Source organism: Ixodes scapularis, unplaced genomic scaffold, assembly GCF_016920785.2.
Source record: "Ixodes scapularis isolate PalLabHiFi unplaced genomic scaffold, ASM1692078v2 PGA_scaffold1__304_contigs__length_218370807, whole genome shotgun sequence".
Classification (NCBI taxonomy): Eukaryota; Metazoa; Arthropoda; class Arachnida; order Ixodida; family Ixodidae; genus Ixodes; species Ixodes scapularis.
In genome coordinates, this window is record NW_024609846.1 from 1,822,644 (window position 1) to 1,831,027 (window position 8,384).

The window sequence follows — 8,384 nt, forward strand, 5'->3', positions numbered from 1 at the left end:
CCCACTGAGGAAGCTGGTTTCAGAGCGGATCTGGGAAAAGTTACTGGATACTTTCCTACGCTTCGGCACACCCAGGTGTCTCATTAGTGCTAACGCTAGTTACTTTACTAGTAAAGTGTTCGTGGACTCCTGCTTGGCGCTGAACATAAAGCACAAGAGGACAACGCCGTACCATCCCTAAGCCAATATCACTGAGCGAGTGAATCGGAATGTCAAAAGCATGCTGATCGCGCTAACGGAGAGACACCGAGACTGGGATGAGCACATCGCTGAGATGGGTTTTGCCATCCGGAATACCGTGAACAGATCGACTGGTTTCACGCCAGCGTTTCTGAACCTGGGTAAAGAGATCCCGTCTCCGCTGGAGAACGAGTTACGGAGCAACCAAGGAACACCAGGACGCCCGCTCTCTAGGTACGCGGAACAGCTAACGAACCGCTTGTCTGGGGCGCTGCACAATGCCAGAGAGAATCTTGATGCCGCAAGGATCGAGCAAGCGGCGCAGTATGACAGGAGCCACAGGCACTTGGAATTCAAGGTTGGTGACTTGGTCCTGAGAAGAACCCACCCTCTGAGTAACGCAGCTAGCGGTTTCGCCGCATCGCTTGCTCACAGATGGGAAGGGCCCTATGAGGTAAAGACGCGAATGTCACGGCTTACTTATAAACTCACTCGGTGTGATACAAATGAGGAGTCGGGTCCAGTTCACATCGCGGACTTGAAGGGGTATTACCGCCGCGATGGGGAACATAGTGAATGAAAACTACCGCCGCCGCCACATTCGGCCACAGAAAGTGATGATTTTCCGGTTTCTGACAGTGTTCTTTCTACACAGGATGCCTCCTTGGAGAAACCGCCCCAGGGGGCCATACCCAGAAGGCCCACCGGACGGGCCAGGCCCCGGGGCGGCTGGACCCCAGTGGTCCGGTCGACCAAACCCTCGGGGCGGCCGCCCAGGGAGGCGTCAACACCGGGGATGGCCGAACGGCGGAGCGGGCCAGCGCCGCCCGGGCTCCGCAGGTACCGCGAGCCCGGCAGCCGGCAGGCCTACGCGGCACGGGGCAGGGCCGTCCGCAGCAACATCGCGGCACCAGGCAGGGCCGTCCACGACGGAGCCCCCGCACCACGGAGCGGGTCCGTCTACGACCGGGGGACCTGCCTGGAGTCGGCCCCCCTGCCACACCGTGGCCACGAGGACGGCGTGGGAGGAAGGAGAGGCGGTCCACTTCGTTTCCCGCCGGCGTTGGAAGCATCAACCCAGACCAACGCCTGGCCAGCCCGACCACCAAGTCCCACTCCCGTTCCGTGGCCACACGCAGCCGGCGGCGCCACGGGTCTTGGGAGCGCCTGACACCTGCTGGCTGTGCGGGGTCCCGATAATACATCTGGAAACCCACGAAGCAGGTCGACTCCATTCTGACCTGCTGGAGGCACAGCCCCTCCCGGACCACGTGGCGGCAGCGGTCCAGACCCTGAGGGCAAGCCGCCCGGACCTCCTGGCTCCCGCTGCCTTGGCCTCCGTCCAGCCAGCCCGGCCTCCCGAAAACCGTGCCGCCGCACCGGCTGCCGCAGCCGCTGTTATCGAACCCGCCACCACGACGGCCCCCACAACATCGGCCGCCACCACAACCTGCGGCCCAAGCCATCGGGCCAGTGTCGTCCACCAGCCCCCTCCGTCCCCCTCGACTTCCGACGACGCCATCATGGCCGAGGTGGAACAACTCCTCGGCCAAAACCAGTGAACACCCGGGGCCCCCCGAAGACCGCGGGCCTTGAGGGGGGGAAGTGTGGGAAGCCGAGGAGGACGACGGCGCTCGAGGGGGCAGGAGCGGTGGCCGGCGGCCCGGTGCGCGTGACAGAGTGCACGAGAGATTCCGCCAGGCACTGGGGCAAGACACACGGACGAGGACTGCAACGGCAAGGCTACAGCAACCAGCCGAAACAGTAAAACGTTTTGAATTCATTCCTGCTCGCGTGACTTCTTGGGAGGGCGGACCTGGCAGGGACCGATTGGGCAGCAGTATAGTAGAGCGACCCACAAAGAATAATTCATCACTCCAGCGCTAGACAATTATGAAATATCGTTAGCATTTAAAATACAAATTTCGATCGTGATACGTAGTTTACTCAGCCCGCTTTCCCTGCTTGACTCCGCTTATAAATATTATAAATAGTTAATTTTGAGTGATCTGGAAAGTTTATTTGATTGAAGCGAAAAGTGGCAGATTTATGTTTATTTGAAAAAGAAAAAAATAAACGTACATCTAGCGTACGGAACAGACGGTGATGCATTCGCGGTTTCTAGGGATCTTAAAATTCAAATGATAAAAACAGTTACAGTCTAGTCAGTCTCACTTCATTATCTGAGGTTTGCTGCCAAGTTTTAAATGGGACAATATCCCGGAGCTGCACTCCGCTCCCGGGTTTGAGCAGAGGCTTTAGCGATATACGTTATGTCTGCCCACAATACGATAGAAAGGTCTCCGAATTTTGTATTTTCGTGATTTTAATTTTCTAGAATAATGACATCGTGCCCCGTCTATACAAGGCAGCACAGGATAGGGACCTGAGTGGTAAAAGGAAGGAGTGCGTCACGGTTTTTAACTGACCAGTATGTTATATTATTGGCATAAATCACAAAAAACTATATAAATATGTTTCAGCGTTAACATTTTCTAAGCTAATTTTTTATAGATAAATATGGCCAATAGTTCATTCTTTCTGTAAAATCTAGATATTTGCGTTCACTCGTACAGGGCGTTCCCTCGAACGTCGGCCAAAGATCTTCGTGCTAAATCTGCGCATCGCACAAAAGTAAAGTAGGCGCCGTATAGGTCACTATGGAAGTGCATATTTATTTGTGTTCAAGTAGTTCGGAAAATTACCTGCCTAATTGATTTGCACAATTAAAGTTAAAAACAAAAAAAAAAGTTAGTTTTAATAGAACATTAATGAAAATCGTCGAAATACTCTTCATGATTAAATTTTGTAAAAGTGCAAAGCGCGAGCTCTTTTTTTTTTTTTTGGGGGGGGGGGGGGGGGGGGGGGAGGTACAAAATATGCTATGAACTGCGACGTGCCTACGCTATTTTTCTGCTTCCTATCATCCGCCTCTTTAATGTTCGCATAGCATAAGCGATCTTTTTAACGCATTACCACGCATTCTACGCGCTTCCAGCCTCTCTAAGTTGACATGATTTAGTTGCTTCCGATTACGCTCAGTAAGTTTCTGATTATACATATATGCTTATGTCTTACATTTATAAATAACGACTTAGAGTCGTTATTTGTAAATGTACTCAACCTTCAGTTACTTCCCTAAATTGAACTCTTCTGAAAAAAAAAAAAAAAAAACATTGCACCAATCGTTTTCTTTTTCTTTTTTTTTTTTTTGCAATAAGCAATGCGGAAAATGTTTAGCCGTTGTCAGTGAAACATCCGGTATATTTTTTTAACATTTATAAGCAAGTATTTTGCTCGGTTGATTGTAATGATGTGGCTATAAAATTATATGTAATAAACTACACTTGTGATTGTCTATAGTACATGCTGCCAGTTGAACCCACATCAGCTTCCTGAGGTAAACTGGTTAGGTGGAACATCTACTTATTAAAAAATCTGAAACACCTGCCGATTTCGAACTTTCAGAAAAAAGACAACAATGTCTACGTTAATATAATGAAACATGTTTTCGTAGAATCTTGGAATTAGATTGCGAATATAAATCTCACAATATTTCCGAGGATGTACACTTAATGTGGGGAATTTAAGGATACTTCAAACTATTCCTAATATTTTTGTCCTATACAATTCTCACCGAGCAGGACCTTGCATTTGCAAAGGCTGTAAGAAACAAAAGTAACGGGACAATTTTAGCAATATATTAATATTAGTTACACAAATATTTCTTTTATATTCAGCACTTCAACGATTTTGGCCTAACTATAGCTCCGGGTAAAGCGATGGCTGCCGTGCCCCTCAAACCCAACTCCACGCATTGTGACATTAAATTTGAGGTTAATGAAACCTTAAGTCATTGTCATAAGGCACGTTCCGAATAGTATGGAGCTCGATTATAAATACGGTGCCCGCACCGATTCTCCAACTGGTGTTTTTAGAGTCCTATGCTGCCCATACTTTGAAAGTAGTCACGAAGTGGCAACAAATGAAGTCACACAAGCTGGAGTGTCGTGCCTGAGAGCCTGTGATTTGCAATTGTTCAATCGGGGTCACGTGGTTTATAAGCCACGTTTGCACTATCATTCGCGAGGAGGTGCCGCAAGCGCTGATCATCTACACACGTTTCCGCCTTTCCACCTACTTTTCTTTTCGCCACGCGAAAACGCAGCGCATGCGCACTGGCGACCAATCTCCTCAGGAAGCGTCCGCCACTGAAGCGCAAACGCTCCCCATGTTTCGAGATGGACACTCTCTTTCGTCTGGGCTCTTTATGACATGCTGTCGGATGTCGCGATCCTGGCGGTTGATCGTACAAATGCTGGCGAAAAGTACAAGGGAATGCGAGTGTCGCTTTCGTCGCAGTTTCCCAACTTCCGGCTGCAAGAGCTTCCGGAAACTGACAAACTGGAAAGCGACCTGCAGCAGAACAGGGGATCCGCAGCTGTTTCCTCAAAACAAAGCAGTATTGGGAAAAGCTTTTTTCTTGCTTTTTTAGATTAACATAAAAAGCCGAACAACAATAAAAAAAATAACGATACCCAATTTATATAAAATATTAACAAGCTTATTACAGGGATACTGACCCGAAAGTCAGAGCTAAAAAAAGAAGGCTGGAACAAAAAGCCCCACAAAGATCACTCCTACAACGAAAACTAGAACGAATAACCGCATTACTGAAAGAAAAAAAAGTGCGCGATTGAACATGACCGACGAGGCCGACGAGACATGTGACGATTCTCATTCCCTCTCCTCTTCGCTTCGTACCCTCGAGCTGGCGGAGCGAAGCGAGGAGGAGAGAAGAGAGACCGCTTCCCCACATTCTGACTGCTCAAGGAGGATCGTGACGTCATTTCCTCGCTTGATCGCGTTATTATTTTTTTTTTCAATAGGTTCAACAAGGGTTGTTTTGGAGTTCGTAGGGGGCGTCCCGTTCAACGCTTCTGCGGCCTTATTCTGCGAAATCGAAATTGGGGTTCAACATCCCTAATGGCCGACGTACAACCTAGGTTTCTTGCAAGGAAGAAAATCCTCTTAGCGCTCCCCTCTCCTAAGCTGCGAGGGGAGACAAGTTGGGCAACACCTCCAAGAAGAGAAGGCCATGGCGCAACTACGTGAGAAAATATATTGTTTCGACGTGAAAAAGTGTTTTTTGTCAAGCGGCGTGGTGGACCGGCGTCGCTGGCGCCGCGCTGAGTGGCACTGAATGCGCATGCTCCGGCCAGCTCTTGCGTTCCAACTTTTCCGCTGCAGTTATTTTTGTTTCGTATGCTCGCCTGATTGCCTTGTGAGTGTCTCGTCTCGTCTCCGTAAACTGCCCACGAGCGCTCGCGCGAACGTTTGTTTGTTCGGCATGCCGAACAAGTGCTGTGTTCCGGGTTGTACGGGCAACTACCAGGTGTCTCAAAAAGCGGCCAGGCTCTTTGAATCGACCCCAAAAATCGGTTTCTTAACCTATCGCGCTACGATTTTGTGCTGCGTTGCCCTCGGGTGGTGCATCTTGTTTCATAAAATTTGCAAAGAATGAACTTATCTGAGGAAAAAGTAAAAAAAAAAAGTCTTAACCCCCTATGGAGACGCTGCGAAGTCACTCGTCTTTAAACAATGGGGCGCCCTTGGCCACGGGAGACAAGACATGGCCCAAGCGGTCGCGACGCCAACGGCCGCCAACTGCTGCACAAAATCGTAGCGCGATAGGTTAAGAAACCGATTTTTGCGGTCAATTTCAAGAGTCTGGCCGCTATTTGAGGCACCCTGTACAAAAGCACCGAAACGGCGCGCATCTTCTAATTTTTCTAAGACAGCGACGAGCGACAGTCGTGTTTACGAGCCATTCCCCGGGAGAATCTCGTTGTCTCACAACACTCTAGGGTGAGAACTTCCCGACTGCTTCAAATTGCCGTTTCTCTTGCACACTTTCGTTCGGTTTCTGGGGTCTTTGAGTTCCCCTCAATGTCACAAGTTGTGTGTAGTGCTATGCTCCGTCGTTCACCCTTAAATAGATGCTTCAATAAAATTTGAAATATTCCCGTCGTGTTCAAAAATAGGCTGATTATGATCCACAATATCCGTAAATGACAATCGCACGTTTGTGTTTTGAGCCTGGTGGCTGCATTTTTCGTTATAAACGGCCCACCCCGGCAAGCGCTCGCAGAAGGCCCAGCTTATAGCACGTGACATCCAGCGCAATCCTGACGTAAATCGTCTCAGGACGAGCAAAGCTACGGCGAGGCTGACGTCGAGAGGATGGCCTAGTCGTTCCAGCCGCCGAAGCGGCTGCTTTTGTACGAATTTTGAGTGGCGGGTTAATCTTCTATAATCTTGTAGGGGAACAATAGCGACTTCTGCGAAAAACAAAAGGCATTCTCGGGAAGAGGGGAGTTCCTCCTGCCCCTCTTCTCTCGTCGTAGCCGGAGGCGACACTCACCGTCACTAGCTGTCAAGGTTCCTAGACGGGCATTACAAGCGAGACGTTAGCGACATCCACCAGGTGCTCTTTGCTAATCGTTTAATTCGTTTTAAAATTCCTTTTCGACACTTTTCTGACAAGATATTGGTATGTTCGATGTGATACTGCTCCGTTGAACACATATATAACAAAAAAATGAGCGCCGAAATTTCGTTGTAGTATCCCTTTAAGCTGAGACTAGAAGCTCCGCCTTCAGCGCGATCTCGCTGGGTGTTACAATGTTTTGGTTGCGCGCGCCTGAGCGTTCACACTTGTGTTAGCGAGGGCTGAAAGCTCGCGTTGAAGTTGGAGCTTCTAGTCTCAGATTAAAGGAGCTGTGCAACAATATTTAATTGGAATGTTTTTCTCTCTAAACGAGCTTACTGGCACACCTGGGACTCAAGGATACTCACACGCAACGCCATTGGCCAAGAAACTTCTTTGTTGCGGTGTAATTTCAGGGACAAAAGCGATCATTTTCAGTCAATCTCTCCTTTGCAAAATTTGATGACGTAACTCGGGGATCGCAGTACACCCAAGTGACGATATTTGAATGCGGTTCATAGATTGGACCCGAGCATTGCGTGGGCACTCGACTTGGGCTCGTGACAATTGCTAGCTCGAGAAGCATTCGGGTTGTGACCCGTGTCCAATCGCTGCAACCACGACAACAGCCGAGCCATAACAATGTGTGGAACTCAGCGCGTGTCCTGCGCTTTGCCAACCCCAGCGCGTGGCTACGATCAACACTGGCGGCATATAATCGGCTCCAGATCACGTGGCCGCTTGCTCTGGCTGCGAGTTGAGGGGGTGAACGCTGCTCGTTTTTCTTTAATTTTTTTCTGGGACTTCAATTGCGTTAGGTGAAAAACGAACGCGTGTTTCATAGGTCATTAACATTAGGGATCCGTTTTAAGCGATATTTGTGCACAGTACAAAAATTGTTGCATCGCTCCTTTAAGGGTGAAAGGAGCATAGATCAAAGTCAGTTGACAAGCTTCCTAGAACGCCGTAAGATGTTTGCTTGCACGAGCGTTTGTGCAAGAAAGGCATTTTTGAAAGCCACAGGCTCGCGCCGCTGCAATTGCCTGCACTGCACAAAGCTTGCGAGACGGAGTAGAAGTTTGGTGTCATGCGACGTGCGATTTCCGTGCTCAACGCCTGTTGACAGTATTGTTCCATGACGTCAAACAGCTTGCGTCGAGGACAAAAATACGCCCGGTAGCTGAGAGCCCTGTCCAGACTGAGCACGCGTTGCGCGTGCAATTTCTCTCGAAGACCAATATCTGTAGCTCGTTTTCGCAAACACAAGTTTGCCCCAAATTTTGGACGCTGTACAGCGTTTAAAAAATGAAAGGCGTTTACAATTCTCTGGAATGCGAAATTAGAGCGTAGCTCTTGATGAGGAGGAGGGGAGGGTACGGAGCGGAGGGTATGCCCGTCCTTTTCCACCGTAAGTTTTCTCGCTAAATTTAGCGGGGAAATTGACGTCCTTTGAACTCAGCACCAAGCCAACGACGAATGCTCGGACTTTGACAGCTGTGAGGTTGGACACATGGACGAGCAGCTGCTTAATCAAATCTTATGGTGCTGCACAAACATTCTGTTGAAGAATCTGTGCCGCAGGTTAAATGTCAAGATAGTTGATGCGAACGCCAAGGCAAAGAAAAAGAAAGCGGAAACTCTTAGAGCCAAAAAATCAACCACAAATGGGCCTGCACAAGCTCGCCATAACTGTTCTGATTCAAATGCCACTCAG

At 49.1% G+C, this 8,384-nt stretch overlaps 1 pseudogene; it reads left to right on the top strand.

Annotated features, from left to right (window-relative positions):
• Positions 1-878: 878 nt before the first annotated feature.
• On the top strand, positions 879-2,711 carry LOC120838478 (annotated as a pseudogene).
• The last annotated feature ends 5,673 nt before the right edge of the window (positions 2,712-8,384 follow it).